A 22,646-nucleotide genomic window follows, 5' to 3' on the forward strand; every position below is an offset into this window, starting at 1 on the left:
GGAGGAGGAACTCGTTGATCTGGCATGAAACAGACCTGGTTTTTAAGGAGGGTCCTAGGTGGGCGCGAGCCTAGGCAAGGCGAATATGTGACGTTACTGTTGTAACTACTGATGTCGATGGACGCTGCCGTTTGACTGGAGAATGACCTTCTCAGTAGACGCCATCTTGTTACTGTCGGGGACAGGATTCCTGCTAGTGCAGGCATTCTCCTGCCTAACCGTGCACGTTGTCGAACATCAATTCCAATGCACCTCGATCACATGTTAACTATAACGTGCATACGTGCATGTATGCCTGATAGTGGCTGTTATACCTGCAAGTGAAACAATTCGTGAAAAAGCTAACCCTTTTTCGATCTTACTTCGATCCTTTTTCTCCTAGTGATCTTGAGCGTTGGCGGTCTCTGCACTTCAGCCTATTCAATGTCGTCCAGTCGTACACCCCGGTAAGTGCCATTTAATGACCATCGCGCACTCCATGTGTACCGGTGGTACTAATCTTAGCAATATGTAGAAGTTAGAAACTATGCTGCCAAGGCCGAGCGTCAAGATTTTTTTTATCGTGGTATTTATAACGGTGGCTGTCGTTGCAATAAACACACGCGTGCAATTCTCCTCCAGTGCTACGGTGTACTGAGACAACAGTGGACTGCCGTTGGTTAAAAACAACTAACGAGCGTAAGTAAGTGAGCGTTAAGGCAACAGCCGCCGCCGCAGCTGTAGTCCTATCTTTACCCTATCGCAGTCCAAATAGAGATAACCGATGAAAGAGATGGGCAAAGATTAGCGCAGGAAAGCCGCCATGAAATGTCTCTTGATAGTAGTGTAGTGATACGCTGCCGCCGGTAAACTGTTCCACACAGAGAAGCTCGGCCATATCAATCAGATATCACTTGTGGTTTCGTCGTAGATACGTGACGTTGTTACAATCTCAATATTCATGTAGGTGGAAACGAGCAGCGGGCAAAAAATCGTGAACGATTTGCCACTGATGGATTTGCTATTGTCATCGTCTTTGATCTACAGTTGCTATAACCGTTACTTTTGCATGTGTCATTGCGGACGCGGCTCACTTGCCTGACTTGGCCCCGCTGTAAAGACAACTCTACGAGTCAACATCTGTCTGGGCTACTCTCGCAAACCGGCAGGGTTTATCCGCTGAAGACTGAAGGAAGACCAACAAACTGTGCGCTCCGTAATGGGCAGAGATAGTTTTTTGACGAGCAGAAGCGAAAAGACGTTCTTCCTAAGAGTATCCTCCACTGGGAGGGTGCCAGTGAGCATATGTTCAGTGACGCTTTGCATGATCCTTTAAGTTACTTTTCGTTGTGCTCCCTAGTAATAACTGGATAACGAAGTTATCCAATTAAAGCTTATCCAAATTAAAAGCTTGGTTACGGGTAGAAGTGACTATTGTGATTGATTGATTGATTGATTGATGTATCGCCGCTATTCGTTCGACTAGACTTATAAATAATAGAGTTATTCTTGCACAGTGCGCCTTTGTAATATGTCCAATCAGAATTAAGTATGAAAATGATATCCAGGCAGGACCCAAGATCCTTTTTTATTGCTAGAGTTTTGAGTTCTCCGGAGGACAGTTCGGTTTTTAATTAACTTCTTAGATCAGTTGAAGGATTGCGTTCGATACAAAGATTAAGGCATATCGCCATTTGTTATGTATTTGTAACGTTTGTTAATAGCCCTGCATAACCCGCGTTTGTTAATTTTGCCTACTGTTAGATCATACAAGTGGTGGCTACTCCTCGTCCATGCAGCGCCCATCGCGTCAATCCTATGCTTTCCGGCCTCAGCCTACGTCGCCAAATGTAGGCCTCGTATAGCATCCATCTTTTTGCAGGGCTCTAAGTGGCTGTTTTTGTCGTCACTTCGACGAAAGTTCGACCTGCTTGCAGTGTCCAGTGAGTTGGATAGCAGCGTCTAGTATCTCTGTAGCCCGTATATCTATTTATAACAATTTAAAGCTGCGTTCCATTTGCCTCTGCGCTTTTCCCAGTTGTTCTGGTGGCCAAACTGCAATATCTGAAACAGAAACCTCGTTTTCAGTAATAATTGCATATGTACCTGTACGCGATTTCAAAAAAGTGCCAGTTTTTAATCATATAGTGGGTCAATTTTTCCGTGGCATAAAGGCACGGCCATATTCTAACATGTCTGTTTATTTGACCGCATAGTGTAGCCCATGCCATGTGCAGATAGCTAACAGCGCAAGCAAGCAGAGTATTAGAACGCGATCGTTGTGTAGGGCCGTATGTAGATCCGTTTTTATATAAATATGAATGAAATATCATTCGTCACTAATTTAGATTTTTTCACAGGATGCTATGCGCCTGTCATTATCGGTGAAAATGCTTCATGCCTACCTCGCACAATCTAGCCGGGTGGTAGGGCCTGTAACCTCAAACATAGAGTTCTTTATTGCCCAAATTGGTTACACACAAAAGCTGCCCCCTTCCAGAGAAAGCATATAACTGCGTATTAATAATAATAATAATGCTACCGGACAGAATAGAGAAAAGGACTTCTATCCCACTGCGTTCGGTATGTCCAGTAAGTGTGTAGGCTCCTTTTCGGTCGTCTGTGTCCTTGCTATACGCACTAATTAAATCCTCATCGACACGATAAGCCCGTATAGCCCTAAAATAAACTAACATTGAAATTATACGCGATTCTAGCTTCTTTCTGGACTATAAAGTACGTAATGCTGGTTGGTATAAAGACCCAAAGCGACTCGTTTGCTGCTCGAGTCAGAGCCAAAAACTGAAATAGGTAGCGACAACGTTACAGGTCATTTTGTGCTTCTGTAAAATGGTTACTGTTATTAGCAGATTATTTTGCGCTTCGTATATACGCGAGGATACGATATTCATTACGGTGGATTAGGACCCACAGCGACCCTCCGAGTTAGTTTCTAGCCGAAGTAGCGGCTCTAGATTTGCTTCGAGCGTCTATTTCTACCGGGATAGCCGTGTGCGCAGATACTTTACTAGAATGCATAATTAACGTCAAAGCTCTGCTTTGCATCACGGGAGGAGACTAGATGTTCGCACAATAGACTTTACCACAGCCATCTGGTTCTTCTGCTGGCTTGTATTAATGTTAGCATTTCCTTGTTTTGCTGTAGGAAAAACATCTAATGTATTCATTTTGTGAAAAATCTACGCGGTCATCTTTATTCATGTCAAAACAAACACAAACACAAACAGAGTTAAGCACCCGCTGTTTTTGCATTCGTTATTTCTCTTATTTAGGGTTCTCAAACTTATCCTTAGCGCTGCTAGCGAATGTTCGCTGTTTAATTGAGCGCAATTCATTAAAAAAGCGTCTCGGTAAATGGACGCTACGAACAGACGGTGTAACCTCATCCTTACGTCGGTTTTCTGCTTACCTGTGACAAACGTCAGCTCTCGTTGCCAAACGCAACCTCATAATGGAAAACATAAACAATATACTATTACGCAGGCCAGCGTAACGATACCTTTCGTATCTCTGGTGATCTAAATTCATTATGAAGTATAGAAAAGCCGTGCCTTGCCCTGAAGTGTTGTTTCAGTGCCTTTATGCACACACAGAAACGATCGTATAATGAGCTAAACTCAATGACATGATGGTGCGCGTTACGCTCGCTCATGACGATATGAGATACACGTAAAGATTTTGAGCTGTTAGCAATAGAAGCAATAAATTGTTGTCCCATTTAATCACTTAATTGATGTTGAACCATTCGATTAGAATGGTTATATATTATTTAAAAGATTCAACTGGAATGATTCAGTATCTGATGCCATATATACGTATATATATGGCGTCAGGAACGCTGCTTCCTAGAAAGAAAAAGAAATAAGCTATTATAATGGGACGAAGATGACGGATTAATATGAGGTAGCTGTACGACGATCCGAAAACAGCTGGAGCAGCGAGCTGGAGGGTTTGATCATTATCAAAGTCCAATGACACTTCAGTCAGTTATCTATACAACAACAAGAGTGTTGATATCTTGTCGAAGTATAATGACTAAAACGGTAGAAAGATGTCACGATGCCGATACCGTGTTACACTTTTCTCGCACGTACAAAATTACGGCACGCACGAGAACGTACGTTACATATGTACCAAGGTCTCGTTTTGACCAAGACGTGGCGGCTCGTACTAAATGTCCTACAAGCATGTTTATTTTTCCAGCACGGCTCCTTCGACGCTTCTATGAGATCAAAATTCGGATCTATATGTTAGCTATTCATCGTACTGCCTAATAGTGTTCCTATGCCGGCCCTTTTCCAATTCAGTCCGGATCCGTTCGATGAACAAGGGGCCATCAGCGAGTACGTAGAGGAGTATCTAAGCCTAGCAGCTGTTCGAAAGAGGCCGATTTTACTGGACTACAGGCTAGAAACATTAGGTAATCTATCTAACGGCAAAAAACAATTTTCCGGCAAACATTTTAACATTGAGTCGCTTTACTTTTGCGATTATCCCGACAATTGGCCATGATAACGTACATGAGTGTACATATGTAGAAGTTTTGTCAGGGTTGAATTTAGTTGCCTAATGGGTTTTGTGATCTACTCAGTACCTTAACTTCCGACGAAGTAGCAAGTTAGTGACGTAGTTAAGCTACAAAAAAACTCGTTACTCAATAGTTTTGGCGACATTTAATAGCGCCGTCTTCAGCTAAATATCTGATTGTTTTTCGGCGCAACAGCACTTGAATTTTATACTATATAAAGAGTTAGTATATGCATAGAAGGCGCTTATTAATTGCCTATGGATCATGGAATGATACCCTCGCTTTTGCAATAAGAATTTATGATCTAAAGGTTACTCGTAGTTCTCACCGATATCAAACTTCTTGAAGAAAACAACTAGAAATATTGAACGCTGTCTCACGAACATGAGTCAGTAGAAAGATGATTGATATGATTTTTCTGTAGCGGATTAAGTGACTTTCTACCTCGAGCAAACCAATAGACCTTGAATCTTGGCTCTGGCAGGTACAGCCGCTTGCGACGACCTCTTCTATTTTGGTTTCGCTGTTGTCTTATTGTGCTTCTGAGTGCTTTCTTGCGGACACGCTCAAATAGTCTTTGTAAAGATACGCGCAGGTTTACTTATTAGCAAATCTACAGAATCAACAGTAACACTCTTAGTATTGCCAGAATTTCAGCGCAATCCTCTGCGGCACCGGTGAAGTGCCTGTTGGAAATCTCCCGTTAGAAATAAATGCACAGTCCGATTACTTTTCTTCGAGGCTTCGTGCTTCATTGCGACGGAGTTTAGCTCTCCGATGATACGTTACAAGTTATCTTAGATGCTTGAAAGGTACTTTGATGACCGCTGCCCTATGGGGGATGATGAACAGCAGCTCTTGCCAAAGCGTCTTCGTGCACTCTTTAGAATGGCTAGCCACTACTGAAATCATTTGGCTTCGTCTATTTGCTCAGATAGGATATCGGGTCGTCGTTGGACGGCGGCCCGCTGCTCCACGTATCTCGTAAGCGTAGCAGCCGCACTATTCTGCCCCATAAAATAAGTGATAAAGGTTTACGATAAATTACATGCATAAATTGGTGACGATTTAAAGCCTAGTTGTGTCCGAGGGCAAAATTGGTTGGTGATCTCTTTATAGCTTCCACATCAGTGCACGCTTTAGGGATAACAGCACGTAATACTTCGATACGATATATGAGAAGGTAATTTTCGTCAGTGAGCTTGATCGCAAGTTCTTCCGCTTGCGCGGTTTTCTGCGCCTAAAGAGACGTTATGGTAATAATACGCGTATTCCTGACCGTGAGCTTCAGCACATGGGTCAGGCGCTCCGCTCGAATCAGGCCTATGCATTGTGCCAGGGCCTGTCTGATAGGGGCTTCATCCGTATTTATCGTCACAACGAAAGTCAGCGATATATCGTAGTAGCCCACAGTGACCTCAGTCGTTCTTATTGTAGTTATATCAACTCCTAGTTCTAAAGATAGAAATTAAAACTGTGTTTTTTTTCCTTAAGGAGATTGAACTTCGTTGCACGGAACATAATATTTTGGAAAGTCGATTTATCGGCGACAGCTCGACTTAAGGGCTTGCCCGTGACAAGCTGAACTTTAAATGCCGTAACTATTACACCACAAACCTTTGGATGCTAAAACAGTAGCTAGGTTAAAGACTAACTAAATAACTAGAAGTTCTGCTTTAAACGGGGCAATATGTACATATTTTGGCAAACTCGAAAAATTCCTGAGGATAATTAGTTAGGTAGGAAAAAACTCCGTGTTAAAATTTTTGCCGGCAAATGTGCTACTAGCGACAACCGTGCTGTATGTCGTTATAACCGTGAGTTTCAAAAATCACCTGGTGTGTCCCAAACTAATTGAATAACTAGGAATATTTTTGTTTTGAGCTGACTGGTCTGCGGAGTTTTTAAGATGTCAGTAGTATTCATCGTACTATTTCTCTAATACGTGCACAGAAAATCTTTGCCGCAGAGTCAGGTCGATGCTGAAGTAGGTGAACGATTTACAACCTTCAACCATAATTCGTTTAGCCTAAGCCTATCTATCTCTCCAAGTCCTTGTGCCTGAACTTCGATACTTCTGTCCGTTTGTGTGTTAATTTTGAGGTCGACGTTTCTTTCTACATATATCGGCAACGTAGTCAGTATCTGTTGGGGATGCAACCTACTTCTACAATATAAAAACTATAATTTGCCTCATTTAGAATTTAACGGATGGATCTAGGACGCTCAAGGACTGTTAGTTAAACGATGGCTCTATAGAAGCAAGCTTGGTCTTTGCCGGAATCGTTTGCAGCGACGCAAACCTTCTTATAAGAAAATTGGCTTCCGCAAGCTGAGAAGAACATCGGTTGTTTATCCTGTATGATACTACGATATGGATATCGAGTAAAAATGATTTCAAAGAGGCATCCGAGTCCGTCTTATCCAAGAAGAGTAATACTTAGTAACGCAGTAACCGCAGAGAGTCTAGTCAAAGGTATTCGTCTGGCGTCAGCCATGAGAGCATCTGTTCTCAGACATCGGGAACACGAATAAATGAGGACAGGCACAGTCCGCCTCGAGCAGGACACATCAATTGAGGCAACGACACAGCAGTAACTCGATAGCAACGTAGTCAAAATCAGGACAGATCAGGCAGAGTAGGACCGAAAGCATCTTTCAGTTCGCTAACTAGAAAATAGTTGACTGTCGTTCCAGAACGGTACTATGTATATTTTCTAATTTTTTTTTTGCATTGCGACTGCAGAAAACTGCAGTCTACCATCTGTCTCATTAGTTCTTTACTCATCTCCGATTGCTTTTAAAGAATCTCAAGATGCAGTCTATTATGCTACTCGTCCCACTTAAAGCTTGAGTTCAATGAGCGAAAATGAGCTTGCGAAGAGACCTTGCAAGACTGGTGGAAACATCTGAGAAACATTTGGAAGCTGATATTTCAGCCTTTGAGTCTACAGGTTAAAGGGAAGCGTTACGGTTACACTATCTGGGGGCCTTAGGCTCCCCAATACGTGTAATTGCCATGTTTATCTTTAATACATTTAGGTCAAATGTATCGTGGTCAAGAAATCAGGCTCAATTCGAAGGCTATATTCCACAAATAGGTGTTTTTTTTTCCATATTCTTATATTCGCTTCATACGATCTGAATACATTTTAATGTTATATCAGAAAGTGAGCACTGTAAAAAAAGAAAACATGATAATTTCTCATGATTTCAAAGTTGTCGTTTTGGTTATGAAGAGCGAGCAAAGTAATTAATTATATTCTGTAAATAAATCGTAGCTCGGAAATACCATGATACCTGTATAACGCAAATAAACACATGCACGTGCGTTCTCTATGTGCGGGCGTGCTGTACGGATCCGTGTCAAAACAACAGAGATTAGGTACCAAAAAAACGACGATCTTAATCACAATAGTAATTACTATTGTGATTAAGATCGAACCCTCAAGGTATCGTTAGAACCATATCGGGTGCTATTTTACGGCACCAATTTTTTCCTCTAGCTGCCCTCCTCTAACAATACATTGTACTCTAGTATATAGGCGAACAAGCTCTGTAAACCATTTGAGTTCAGGTCGGCAGTTCGAATGCTGCTGGCGGACGGCTGCGACCCATCGTAGCACGAAAGCAGAGAAAACTGGACCAATAATAATATTTGTACCAATGGTGGGCTGTTGGCGGCGCCGCACCGGTTGTCTTTATCAGCAGCATTACACATCGGCAACGACGGTCTCGTCATCAAAACTCCGCCCATGAAGGCGGGCCGATCTCGGCACCGTCAACTCAGCATCAAAGCCAGCACAGCGTTACCGAGGATCTCTCTGATCTGAATAGGCGAGAGGGACAGCATGCCGCATGTGAGCAGCGTCAAAAAACGTCGGCTTAGTAGCAGTCAGGGCGCGGGTCACCTGGTGAGGGGGTTAAGGCAAAGGGAGGGCGAGAGTCATCAGCGTCGACTGGTAGACGCGAAGGGAAAAGCATATCTGACAGGCAGAGATGGGTAAATAGACTTCACGTAAACGAGAAAAATATAGGGAGAGGGAAAAGAGAACAGGAGAGAGGAGCTATATATATATATATATATGTGTGTGCTCTTACCGTTAGAGGATGGGGGTATGGCGTAAAGCACCCCCTGCCCTTTCTCATCGGAAACGCCGCTTCATAGGATGTGGCGGTCGTAGGTGAGGGATGATAGCGCTGCGAGCCAATAGCGATAGGTTGGAGGCGAGCACCTCGAAGTTTGCTAAGGAGGTTTATGGAAACACGACGACCGCGGGGGTAAGCGGGGAAAGAACTGTGATAGCGAATGGATGGTGCAAATGATAAGCGAAAATGACGTCTCTGTTCAGATCTGCCGGCCCAGTGAGGTCGACTAGTCCATGCCATGGGAAGACTAATGTGGCGTGGTTTTAACTACAGCCAAATAGTCAGTGTGGTGGTAGTCGCTAAAGCTTAATCAACAAAATGGGTTGAAGAGACCCGTACACAAAATTCGTGTTCATTTTGGGCGTACAAGACTAAGCAACAGGGTTACACCAAAGTAATGAAACCCGAATAGAATAACTCACAAGAAGCAAAACTTCAGTAAATAAAATGAGCATTCAGAACTATATGAGTATAGCTATTACGTTATATATTATAGCTTTACAAGTGAAGTTTGTCATCATTGACGTCGGTCGTCTTTACTGGGCGTTATGAAAATTATTTGCCGCTTTGCTATCTTCGTCTTGGCTCATCGCAGGTATTCACTGTATGATCATAGGTGTGAGGTATGACAGCTGTACGATCTGAATCTTTATTTGCTACTTTCCTCAGATGGATTATCAGCATCGTTCTGGGCCAGTATCAGATAACTACAAGGAGCACCTCTGCTAAGCCAGTTCTATGATATTGTATTTTTCAAGTACTTTAGTATGATACTGCGCTTGAGATAACGATAACTTTTAAAATTTACATAGTCTCATTATTTTTTACAGTTTTGACAAAAGGAACAAACGCAGTCAAAATAGACTAAAATGTCAGTTAGCTTCTGCTTTGATCCATTTAAACTCTTAAAAGAGTGATCACTCAGAGATTAGTGGTCAGGAGAAGCTTGTTTTTGCGGCCATAACCTAAAATGCGTGAAAATTAGAGAGGTTAATAATTAATATTCATTCCCCTCATTTGTACCGCTTAACTTAATAGCTTTGCTTCATTAGGTCAGAATTTAAAAGGACGTAGGATTGAAAAGAACCTCATAGCAGTATAGGCGTACATTTTTTTCCGATGTATCAACCTTTATATTATTCTAAAGGGTTGATAGAAATTAGCTAAATAAATATAGTAGTAGCGATATACATAATCAGCCCCTAACTTGTTCATAGTACCATGCGTACTTGTTTATTCCCGCTACAGGCCCGTAGTTCGTGGTCAGAGTTAAAAAGGAGTTGCGGTTCAGATAGTAAACTATATTTAGATCGTCGAATTGGCTTCAGATCAATTCAAGACTTCAAGAAGAACTCATTGCTGTTTAATAAGACCTATAAACTGAGCACTGGCTGCTAACTACAGTTAGATTATACCTCCAACATATAACTGCTGTTTTGATCTATAAGAAGACAAAAAAGTCTTTACAGAGCAGGTCTACAGAAGCACCAATTCATAAAGATATGCAACGAAAGCCTCAGGCCGGTGGTCAACGATCACCATCTTTATTGATAAAACCGGTCGGTGGCATGAATCATAACATCTCGTAGTTAAGTTAATCATTCCTTCGGATTCTTCCTGGACACTTACAGTCGTTTCTCCGAATACGTTGGGCGTGGGTCGATGTAGTGGAGGTTGGCGAAGTTCAGAGCATCATGGATTCCTATGCGTGTAATGTTAATCTTCCGTTTCGCATCACTGATGCGATATACTTATCCGTAGACTTTACAAATACATTATATAAATATAGGTCTGGTCTGCACGGTACTGTAGATTGCAGAGTGCGTCAGCGAAGTTTTCAATGATTAAACAATTTACCGCCCCATTAATTTCCACCTACTCCTTGAAAATCGAGCAAAGTACCCGACAGGCTGAACCGCAGGGAATCGAAATCCAAGAATGATACATTATATATATATATATATATACTTGAGAAAGCAGGCTGAAGTAAGAGATATTTGAAGGTGCAATATTTACGAATTTTGTTAGAAACTTTTCACGGCAAAAAGTTGGATTAATATTTCTAACTCGTTTGGCTTCCATCTATCTACAATGTTAGCAATGTATGTATTGAGTGTAGTTGGTAAAAAATATCCTCAACATACGACAAGTGGCAATAGTCTGCTATATGCTTGCCCCCTATATAAATTCAACTAATCTGTCAATGACTTGATCCAGTAGCAATTATCATCATCACTCTTGTTAGTGACTTCAATATAGATAACGGTTTATGGGACATGGTGAGCGAAACAAGTAAAATTACTGATGTTGTTGTTGTTGGCGACGCTTGGGGTACTACTACCGCCACTGGGCACAGCATGTAACCGAAGATTGTTATCCGCGCACGATAGTATCAGTGACGATTGCCGATGCACGTTCATACAGATTCTTTTTTATTGAAAACTGTTCGCCAGGCTTAGGACACATATTGTGACACAGAGGTTATGCGATCGAGCTCGAGCTCTAGTGGTCCAATCCACTGTTGGCCCTACATCGGATTTGGACGTATGCAGTAATGCAGCTGTTAGTTGCAGCTCGTTGCAGCGCGTAAGGAGCAAGCGTCATTGAGTACTGCGGACCAACATATGTCTCTTTTTTGTCCTGTGAAGGGAAACGCACGCGTAGACGCTAGAAAAACTGCTTGCAGTTCCGTTTTGAGCGTTTCCATCTGCTGGACCGTACGTAGGGCAAATGTAGTAGTTCCCCCAATGAGTGGTTTAATCCACCGACAGTGATGACCATCATGATTCACGTGAGCATTGACTGAAGTAATCAGAAACTGTCGCCAAGTATGCCCTCGTAGACTGGTAGACATTCAGTATGACTTTGAACGACCGCCACGCTCCTGATTAATGCCTGCGTGATAATACTTTAAACGATCTCGGCACAAAGAAAGGAAACGAAACGCGACGCTATAAAGGCTTAGATTCTTCATTTGCATAATTTTAACAATCTGGTATCCCAGAAAAGTGCTCCTTTCTGCTATGTTACAGGGATGTGTGCATGTTGAAATGATTAGTTGTTTTAGATATGCACAGCTTTCGATCTCGGACGTATCCATTAGTGATAGAAGATGGCAGTATAGCTCATACATGGTACAAAAGGCGTACAACTTGTAATCTCACCTGCGTAGTAATGCGTGTGGTAGAAATAATGAGGTACAATAGATTAGTTATTGAGATGTGAACTAGAAAACTACCCTATCTCTCAAAAAAAAGAGGTACAAATTAATGAACATGGATAAGATATAAACCGCTATTTATATTTTACTACACGGATTTTGAAATCGAAAAAACTTTGGACTGATTAGGCTAGAACAATGATGTTTCAGAGATGCACTATTTTTCTATTATACACTTGTGCCAGCGTTCTGGCAGCTTCTGAAAAGCCATACATTTATTTATATCTACCACTGCCGTTTCTACATTTAATTTCTCCATCCATGGCTTCTGAAAAAGAAAAAGCAGTAAGCGGACAAGCGTATTCGCTTGTCCGCTTACTGCTTTTGTTGGGCATAGAATGCCCCGTAATTGTACGGACCTATACCTGGAAGGTCTAGTGGGGGTCGAAGGTAGCGTCGAATGTTCTTTTGCTTAATTCAGGACGTAATTTAGACATGGTGACAAGATTTGACATTGCCATCAAATAACCAGACCGCGTGCATTCGACCGTCGTGCCAACGGTCCGTGAGTCTCTTGAGTAATTCAAGTATAGTAGACTGTTTTTGACAAGTAATAGCAGATGAAGTACTACTATTATTTTGTAACCGAACACATCCAACGTATCTTACTACCTCAGTTTCCCTCTAAAACAACACTGACTCACGCCTGGTTCCTCTCCGATTGGCAGTAAAGATAAAAACATGATTCGTGTCTAGCGACCGTGTGCTCCAGCCAGATTAAATAAAGTCCCATGAGTTGACCTGAAGTCAATTCACGGAAAACACATTTTTTACTCAGCTTTTACATTTGGGTTATAATTCTGTAACACGTCACATGTGAAATGCCAACGTTGGTTAATAGAGCTTTCCCATGGCAAGCGTTACTTTTATCGAAAGTCTCCCCGATTACGACAGGGCGCTCTCGTCCTCCTGGTCCCAATATCTGTTGCCTCCCTGCTGGTCTTCACTCCAGTATCCGTTCTCGCAACGTTTACGCTATTCGTATATTTTCGTTCAAGTTTCCTTTGCCTGACGTTTTCATCTATCTTCGAAGAGCTTCCGCAATGATATGGCCTTCAGCGAACAAAAGCTTTACCACTTCAAGGCCAAAAGGTGTTATTCTTTCAGAACAAATTTTCCCTGGAGTAAACTCAAGCGGCTGCGCTCATAGAATTCTAGTAGGCTGAAGTATCTACTAGCCAACCTTTGTCGGTTAGCAGTTCAAAAGGTATTCAATTTTAAAGTTTACCGCATTAGCTTGTAACGATAGCCTATATATATATATATATAGCAGGCGTTCGACGAGTGGCGTTCATCATCTACGTGGATTGGCTTTTCTGCTTCGCCTTTATGTTACATAGATTAGTTGCGTTAATGTCGCATGCTGTATCAGCAGGTTCTTGTTTGCTTCATTTCAAGCGTGCCCTAAAATGCAACAACGTCCTATTTGTTTGCTGACACAAACGCCTGTCAAGGCCGCTGCACGAGTGGAGCAATGCTGATACAAACTTGCTCTCCATTAGGAAGGTGTCTATTTTCGGACCCTTTTTCCAATAGGAGGCTACGACTCTCCAACCAGCTGTTACCACAATATACTTTGCTCCTCACATAGCATAATTTCAGTAATATAGACTTATTTCTCAAATATAAATCGACCACAGAAACTGAGAAGACATGATGAAATAGTAGTGAAATATGTGCAGGTCCAGCTGGGTTACTGATATCGATAGGAAGAGATTTATATATACGTTGACAGACTCCGCACAGGTGCAGAGCCTGCGAACAGAGCTTGTATGAACCTCTATTATTGCGTCACACCACTGTATCATCTATATGGACTTCATTCGAGGGTGGCCTGAACCCTTCACTAAAACAAAGCTGCCGAAGCCATAAAGTCCTCTGAATGACTTCAGTGCAAATGACGACGTTGTGGCCGCGCTAAGATGAAATGCATCAGGATAAATAATCGTTTCGTGCTTGTTGGAACACGACTTCTTGGTCGGGAACAGGTGTGTGTCTGTACGCCCGTGTTTTGGATATATGCCTCGAACAAGATATTTATTCGAAAAGTAATAGGCTTCCAAAAACGAAGTTTCTGATAGGCACGCGCGCCCTACATCAAATAAATACGATAAATCTGTGTAGGACATTAAACTGTGTTGTACACGTACGACGACCTTCTCGCTTGGCGTACCTGTGCGGCCATACGAAACTGCCTATAAAAATCATGCTACTCCTTAGAAGCATCTGTTCCTTTTCGTTCTGTGTGGACATAAGAATGCAGTTATCTAGTTCGTAAATATTAGTTAAATACCGCGTGAAAGAGAAAAAAAAAGTAACGTTCTGGTAGCAGAGAGACGATGTTGATTAAGACATTTTGAAATCAAGCCGGCAACAACATGGCTTCGCCCGTACTGCTTACAATCTAACTATTAGCCGATGCGCATTGGACGAAGCAAAAAAAAAATTAATAATTTCCTGCTGTCAGAAAATCACTCGGGTGCACAAAAACATAGTTTGATAATTTCAATGTAAAAACACTGGAATAATTGCTGCAACTTTCCAAACTTGGGCAGAGATAAGTGCACACTTAAGTAAATCATCGTTCGGGCTTATCGGACGAGTAAAAACTAACTAGAGCTGATAGAGTAACTAGAGTATGTTATATAGAAGTTAAGAGCACTATAATCATTTAAGATAATCAAAATGTATCAGAAACTACATATAGATACATTTTGATTAATTATTTTGATTCGTTTGACCGCAAGTTAAGAGGATGTTTCGGATTAGCCAACTACTTAATAACGAAGTATTTGAAGTTGGTATTAGATAAAGGTGCCTATCAGAAATACGCTCAAGTGACCAAGCAATGTATGGCGTGTATGAAATGGCAAGGGTTTCCAAATAAATTAATCGACGTCAAAATAAGGTTAGTAGCGTTAGTTTTTTTGCTAGAATAGAAAAACGTAAATAAAAAGTTTCTCCATCTTTGATTAAAGTGTTCGCTGAATTATACGTACGTAAATATAGAACGTCGCCAGTCAGCATCCGAGTTGATTCCTTAGAATTTTAAGATTTAACCCGTCAGTTTCACATGTGCCTGCTTCAAATTATGAGATGCGTATTTTGACTGAGGTTACCGATCGTCCGGGCGTGGAATCAGAAGTTTTCTCGGCCTCTTCGTACTGCCTGCTACAGCTCTTCTTCTATAGATCTTCAGCTGGTGCAAATTATTATATATCTTTAGCATGATTTTATGCTGACGTAGTAGATGAAGATCGAGTACAATTACCTCCTTAATCCAGGCAAAATCTTTTTCAAGTATCTTCATTGTTTGATAAGCGTTGTTGTTTGTTTGAGGCCATATAGCAACTAAGACTTCGGACGGGTTGTCGCAATATACTTTCTTCATATATAGCTATAACAATCACATGTTTAAGCCAGAGTTTTAATGTTAATTTCGTTTAAACTCTACGCAAAAAACGTTGTGCAACTGAATAAAGTTAACATTGTTGGCAAGACTCTGACAAGTGCCTTACCCAAGTTGCGTAGTCAGCGTTCCAAAAATAATTCTAGACCTTTGCCAATATCAATAAATAATATCGTGTTTCCATTCGCGTGGTGACTGCTGACCGCTTCTATGAGTAAGCATAATCAGGCCCGAGAGAAGAATATAAATTTTAGTCGACAATGGCTAACAGACAAAAACAAGTTATGTTTCTCTAATTATTCTTGGTTATTACAGTTTCGATAGAACCTGCCAAGCGGTCGATCAAATCGAGCTATCGGGATTTCTCGAGTTACTTTGATAGAAAAACAAAATTGTCCGTCAGAGGCAGGACGGACGCCAGCGTTGGCAAATGACAGCGTACGCTCTCTGCGTATTGCGCGCCCTACGCCAAACGTCAGGCGTCGGGAGACGGCCACTAATTCACCCGACCGCTGACGCTGAACAAACTTGTTGGCTCCGTTTCAACCCCTCTTCAGGTAAAAAGTGCTCGTGGCTCGAAAGCTATGACGTTCATTCCATTATCTTTGCTGCTCTTCCCTCGGCGAAATGCAGTAGCAACGGCAACAACAACCCGAGGGCTGGCTCCAGAAGGCGCAACATCAACAACCAGGACGGCGACAAACGTATACGTATGAACGACAACAGCAAAAGTGCAGGAGCGAGCGCGAATGGAGTGGACGAAAACGAGACAGCATAGAGATAAGCCATTTACTTAAGATAATAGAACTTGATAACAAGAACACAAATCAGCAGCAGCAGCAGCAGCAGTCCAATCGAAACGTTAATGTTGAAGTGAAGTGAAAAGCGCGAAGGCGATGCGCAAAGAGACCAACGGAAAGAGAGTGAAAAAGGCAGGCTTGAGGAGCCTCCATGGCAGCGCGTTGCCTGTGTCCCTATGGATCAGCCCGTGTTTGTTTGTGTGTGTATTCGTGTCATGCTGCTCAGTGCTGCTAAGGCCAGAGTTGTTGTTTGGCTGAGCAGGAACGAATGCATGTTCAGCGAAGAGGCTCCTAACAATAGCTAGGGTTATTATTAAACAGGGTAAGCTGCCTTCTATGATAGGACACAGGCACCCTTATGAGCGAACGCAGCAATGGATTCGATTGACGACGCAGCACGCTTGATTCGAGCAAGAGAGGCTTTGGGCACGATGCGCAATTATTTGTTGCTTGCATTCCAGATGCTGTTGCGGTAATTGAAGCATACCTGTAAAAAATCCATCGTCTGCTCGGCACCTCCTATAGGAATCATACGCCGAAATCTGCTGTGGCTGAGCGCTAGTATTTTACGGAAGTCGACTTGAATCATCTCTAGCGTGCGACCTTTGAAAATACTAAGTGCGTGCCCTCGCCAAAGGTCTAACTAGTCTAAGAGAATTAGGCCGTTTAAAACGTATTATGCCTGCGTGGTCTTCTGTGATCCTAAATACTGTTCATATACTTAAGCTACATTTGTCGTTTCTAAGCTTGTTTGCACTATGATTTAGAATAAATGGTATTTGGGGATACAGGAATAAGTAGGAGACCTTTGATTTAATGCTCTAATTGATTTGGACCCTATATAGGATATGTATGGAATATTGCAGCCCGTCACGCTTACATTTTGGTCGAAAATCCAACCTTAATTTTCCGAACATTCCTTTTTCGCGTTGCTTTCGCTGTTGTCAAATGGGCCAATGTTTGCCTTTACGAAGTACCAGTCGGTAGTATTTGTCTACTTGTTTGTCGGTATGCGGACGACGGACAAACCCAGCCCACATAAACGGTCATTGCTCATATAAAGTCCAATATGGACACTACTGGCTGAATTCATTTTCAACACAACGCTGAACGGCCATTTGCATAAGCATCGACCATGAATAATGGCACCATCGCCATGTTTGACTATAAGGTCATTCGTGTTGTTTATGTCAGATGCGTCGACGGCATTTGGAGCATTTTACACGCAGCGATGTTAGCCGGACAGCGTCTGGCGTACTGATCCGAAGAAAGCGTTCGTATTTGGTAGGAGGGTCTACTAAGGAGAGTTCACGATGCATTCGCGTAGCTCAGCCCTGCTCAGAGCAAATGACATCAGTACGAAACGCTGATTACGTGGTTATAGTGGCGTCCGTGAAAAAGCTGCCTTCAGCAGTTTTTCAAGCCAAAAATGATCTGACTGACTTGAAAATTTAATTTAATTTTAAAAAAAGTAATACTTGCCCAACTACTTATATTAGCTCAAATGTGTCCTATGCAAAACAGTCTACGATTAAGCCTAGGAAAATGGTTTGCTAAGGAAAGAAAGGGAAGGCCAAATTTGTACGCGACGCGGTTGTTGACATACGGCAAACGTGACTGGGAGGGCATATAAATAGGCAAACTCGAGACAAGCCCGAATGTGCCATTATCGATATAGTAGCCCCCCGGTACATAAATTGGAGGCTTGAACTCCTTCTTCAAACACGTGAGTCTCGATCTTAACGTTCCAAACGTCATCTATCCCGCGAATCATTCAGTTTTGCTGAATGCTATATTCTTGTCTTACCATATCTGTCCGTTTCTTCAATGAAGCTCGAAGCAGCGAAGATGCAGCTGACTCCTCTAGCCGTTGTTATCAGTTGAAAGGACATGACTTAATCACAACTCTGCATTTAGTTAGGACAATTCAATCGTTCTTCTGTTTTCCCACTCGTCGCCGTTGTCTGCTTGTCATCCGTCTTTTCCACTGGTTGTGTGGGAATCAAAAAAGCGTTCGCTTGCAGGGTCTTCGCTACGAGCCCACCGTTCCGATCGGACAAATCGGAGCTAGTTATCTATCTAACCACCCTCCGTCCACCCACTCCGGTCATTACGATATGGTCCTACGATGTGTGCAGTCCCGGGTCAGAGCATAGAAACTTATTTTAAGTTTGATAACGGACGAAATACTATGCTAAAGATAATATTAGCTCTTTTCTGGTTTGTATCAAACACGTTGGACGACTTGTATCTGTAATACGATAAGATTAAAAGCCAGTGACCGGTTTATACCCATATATACAGAGCACTTTCATTTATCCTGCGAAATTACTTGCTTCCCTGTCTGGGTACTTTCATTCGATCGACCCAAGTGCGTAATTAAAGCCGATCTCACTAATTGTTAAGAATCAGCTGTATTTTTTTGTTGGTGTTCCATAGACTTCTCAAGCTCTGGACAAAATGCAAATGAATTCTGGTTATAGTTTAATACTATGTAGTCCAATTTAGCTAGGCGTCTTGAGTGAACTGATAACTGAGTAATTTTAGTTTCTGGTAGATTTCTCGTCCTTACAGGCTTGCCATTTCGATCATTAAGTAGGTAACTATCGAGGAGAACCGAAGGGCATCTATAAGTAACTGGCCATCCGTCATGCATATCTCATTCAATAAGCGCAACGAGAGTTAAGACAACTTTTATGAGGTGTGATGAACGTCCGCTGCCACCCTCGCCGTAGATCATTACGGTTCACCGATAGCAATACTTCAGCGAGAAACTATACGACATAGTTAGCGCTATTGAACGGTTATGCTAAATAAAGATACGGAAAAAGCCGGCATACATTACCTCTAACGTTCGTGCATCTAGTGGCCTTACGTACAGCCATATTTGACTTACATACATGGAGTAAAGCTATAGAAACAACATCAAAACTCCCGAAATAATGATCAAACAAATAAATCAGCTTATTTACATTCGATGGTATTTTACATACAAACCTACGGGGAGAATATGTCCAGACACTTATTACTCATCCCAGACCCAAAAACAAAGTATCTATTATCTACTTACGAATGACGTCTAGCTGCCGACCAATAGCAATATAATCAATCTAGTTAAATAAAAAAAAAAAACATGTCTGTCCCCCAACATCTGTGCCACACTGCCTTTTGAATTTATCAAATCGGTCCGCATCGTTATGCCAGCATCGGCTATTGTAACTATTTTTAATCCAGTATATTCATGGTCGTGCCTTTGTATACGTGTGTATTCCTGGATGCCCCTGGATTCTACGACAACGGCAATTTAATTATGAGAAAGGGCCACCGCAATATACCCTGTGACAGTAACAACACAACCACTACACAAGTACCCATAACGCTAACACAATCAAAAAAATAAAATATAATATTTATCCATCCATTTGGCCATCGGCGCAAGCACTCAGCCGATAAAGGCCATCATCATTATTCATTACCGGCTACTCAGTCTGACAGTGGCAGGAAGGAGCAAAAGCTCTCCTGTTTAGGATCAGTAGTTAGTAACTGTCGACACGGGCACCGCCGTAGGTCAGGACAACAAACACTTCGTGTATCTTAACAAAACAATGTCGAACGTGTTTAAATAACTATACGTGCCATAGAATGAACAGTTCAAAATAGGACGGCATCATTTAGTCAGTATTATAATCGGTATTGAAATCTAAGTTAAACTCATAAATTAGAGTTAAATGAGACGAACGTAGTTATGAAGGCATAAAGTTAGACCAAATAAAGTAATGGATGCGAGCTGCGTAATGATGATGACAAACAATGATCGATTACCTAATGGAATAGAAGAATAGATGACTGCAGCCCAGTTGATGGATCGAAGGAGACGGATTGGATCAACGCATAGATACACGGTTCGTTTCGTGCTGAGAGCCGTCCATCTGATGAAACGCCTAACGGCGATATCGCGCGTAAGCCTCGACACATAGGAAGACGACACAAATTTAGCAAAATGTAGCTACTTCGTTTGGGCCTCTGTATGGAAATCAGCGATGCGTGTATATCATTTCTTGGTTAGTGCTATACATTTTAGCTTCTATCAAATGGGGGTTCTCTGCTAGTTACGAAGCGTAGGAGGTGTGTCCATTCTAAACATGATATAGTAAAGCTCCGTAATGAATAGCCATTGACGACGGAGCTTGTAGGATGATTATGCCAGAGCCGCATCTGGCAACGCAAAAATAATAATAACAAAACCCCCAAGTACAACTCTGCTTGAATAGGTTAACAAGCGCACTGAAGTTACCTCATTATTATTATTAAAGAAAGAATCTCTATAGTAAGGGTTTACCTCTGATCCGGTAATTTCAGCAATATTAGTTGTTTTTTAAAACCAATCGAAGTGATTTGTACTTGAATCGGCGTCTTTAATGGAGCTATCAGCGATGATTGTTATCTGGGAGTTCGTGGGCGTTAAGGGGTGTGTGTCTGCAAGTTTATCTGGTTCTCTGATGCGGGAGTCTGCGATTCGCACGACATTTGCATTGAAAATATTTGAAGACTTTACAAAAACGTTTTTTAAAGTCATTGTACAATAGAGACAGTCGATAATCGCTTGTTTGTCGGTATCCAGAAAGTGCCACACGCTGTAGGGACTTGGGCAATCCGTATGCTTTGTACATATATTATTGCGTATGCTTCCATAATGTTCTCAGCACGAATTTTGTTTTAAAGGAACCTCGACGCTCACTTGAGAAATCTATAGAACTTGATCACTTCCACAAATCCGCAGCTAAATACCGGCAATGATTACTGACCACGTGTATACGTACTGAACATAAGTAACTTTCGGAGAGCTTCCACGCACGCTTTAAAGTGACAAGTATCTGATATAAATGTTGATACTCAGATGTCGTCAATCCCATTGTCATTTTTTAACGTTATGATGGTTTTTGTATCGGCTGTTTATAAACTGAAAGCTCATTGTCACCGAAGGTAAGAACTATGCATAAGTTAGTTATCAGTTGACTTCTCTTCAAGGGAACCAACCTTACTCTTTGTTGAGTAGTTTATTTTTTGCGTTCGTCTAGCTTTTTTACGTGGGTTCGCACCATAGGTGTCATTGGACCGTTCCTCCATCAGCCGAAGAAGAATAATGATTTTCTTTGCTCAAAATGGATGGGTTCTTTGTCTCATTTCATCGTACCCTCTTATCTCGAACGGAACTAATCTGACTTGACGCATAAGGTAGCGGCTGCGGACAAGGTAACAGTTGGCGTACGGCAATCTCCGATCTAGATTGCGAAATAGGAAGACTGCGACAGAGTCTGATTCTGCTATGGCTACTGCTTTTGCTGACCTTGTCGGTGCCACTGAATCAGTTGAATCGCGCAACTTACCGAAATTCGACGACGATTTCGAGGCTAGACGATTGACTTCGCACCGATCAAGCACCTCTAAACGGCTCCTAACGAGCGAGCGGCAATTGGTTGAAGGCTGGAGGTTGACGGCTATTGAGATTTGAGAAGTCGGCTTAAGCAGTAGCTATAATGCTAATGCCTGAAACCCAAAACCCAATTTCGTGTTGATATGGAGACGACGAAAACTGAAAGGGGCGGCAAACGGTTCGTCTCGATGAGGCCACGCAAACATCTCTGATCAGGCCACTTTGATCAAATTTCGGACCATCTGAGGGTAACCAGTAAGAGGGAGGCGTAGAGAAAAAAGCCGATATCTCTGTCGTTGGATCAGATGGCCATCGGGCGACGTATAGATCTTGCTGGTGGATGGAGGTTCCGAAGGCACGAGAAGACCCAAATTGGATTTCGGATCGGCGGACTTCGTCAGTTTTTGGAGCTTCTGAAGGTTCGGCAAAGAGGTCCAACATGCGGTGGCTATCTGAAGAAGCCTAAGCCGGCGTATCTGCCAAACCATAACACCATATTCATAGACGTAGTAATCCACTGTTAGCTGATAATCGGTAATCCAAATAAATAATTAATAATGAACCAAACTTCTGGGACTGTTTCCGATCAATGACCACGCAGACGTCTTCATCCTTTATATGAAGACTTCTAGAAACAAGAAAATGTGCTTGTCTCTAAATCAAGTAAGGCTGTGAAACTACTCTGAAGATCGTCAAAAGATTGCGCTTACGTATTCGGATTTACATTAGATACACTCTGTTTAGGATAGAGACAATCATATCTGATACTCAAGGTAATCCCGCCGAGCTGTTCCACCCAATATCTATCCTTAGACGCAGGAAATGAAGTTCCCTCTAGGGCAATTTCATTGTATAAATATACTGGTGTACAACGATAGTTAATATAACAAGAAATATAAGATGTCCTAAAAATAGGGCAGTGTTGAACGCAATGTAGAATAAAAAAATCTATTTCTTTCATCAACTGACAATTATAAATTTATCAACACAAATAATAACTACTGTCGCTCCTTTACATAAGAGCGAGAAGATCTGACTTCACCCACGAGCTTTACCCCACCCCCTTTTCGCTAGTATCTGGACGAAGCTTTTTGAAAATATGAAGG

General features: G+C 41.9%; 1 protein-coding gene across 1 annotated transcript in view; it reads left to right on the forward strand.

Moving 5' to 3' along the window:
* Window positions 1-22,646, forward strand: part of LOC111265723 (uncharacterized) — a 97,737-nt gene continuing 75,091 nt past the window's right edge. Inside the window, exon 1 of the mRNA XM_086970611.1 lies at window positions 1-446. The gene's annotated coding sequence lies outside the window, so the exon portion shown is untranslated. The remainder of the gene's footprint in view (window positions 447-22,646) is intronic.

The sequence above is a fragment of the Varroa jacobsoni genome, unplaced genomic scaffold (assembly GCF_002532875.2).
Source record: "Varroa jacobsoni isolate VJ856 unplaced genomic scaffold, vjacob_1.0 scaffold_1001, whole genome shotgun sequence".
Taxonomy (NCBI): Eukaryota; Metazoa; Arthropoda; class Arachnida; order Mesostigmata; family Varroidae; genus Varroa; species Varroa jacobsoni.